This window comes from Penaeus monodon, chromosome 34 (genome assembly GCF_015228065.2).
Source record: "Penaeus monodon isolate SGIC_2016 chromosome 34, NSTDA_Pmon_1, whole genome shotgun sequence".
NCBI classification, from domain to species: Eukaryota; Metazoa; Arthropoda; class Malacostraca; order Decapoda; family Penaeidae; genus Penaeus; species Penaeus monodon.
This window is the reverse complement of record NC_051419.1, coordinates 9199378-9200132: the sequence shown is the minus strand read 5'-3', so window position 1 is coordinate 9200132 and position 755 is coordinate 9199378.

The window sequence follows — 755 nt, the reverse complement described above, 5'->3', positions numbered from 1 at the left end:
ACGAGACCGTGGCGTCATATCACGTGACCATATCACGTCATAGTCACGAGACCGTGACGTCATATCACATAAACTTCACGTAATGGTTACATAACCGTGACGTCATGTCACGTGACAATATCACGTCATTTGCACGTCACATCTCGTGACCGTGACGTCATATCACGTGACCATATCACGTCATGATCACGTGACCGTGACGTCATATCACGCCATAGTCACGTGACCATGACGTCATATCACGTGACCACAACACGTCATGGTTACGTGACCATGACGTCATATCAAGTGACCACATCACGCCATAGTCACGTGACCGTGACGTCACATCACGTGACCACAACACGTCATGGTCACGTGACCGTGACGTCATATCACGTGACCATATCACGCCATAGTCACGTGACCGTGACGTCATATCACAGAACGACACGAATATCGACTCTGACGAGAATCTCGCCGAGTACGTCAGGCGCCGCCGGGATTACAGCGCCCCCGGCACCTCCTCCTTTGTCTGGAGGGAGAGGGAGAACGACCCACGGCGCTTCGACTTCGATGCAGCTCCTGGGTCAAGGATCTTGGCCTCGACGCTGCTTCACGGCCAGAAGGTCTTCAACAAGTTCCTGGCAAAGGAACTTCTGGAAAAAATTGTTGTTGCAAACACGTTTTTTACGATGTCATTTCTCTTTCTCTTGCAGGTACGTTGCGCAGAACCTGAGGACACCCTTCACCCACGTGTAGGGATGAAAGAATAC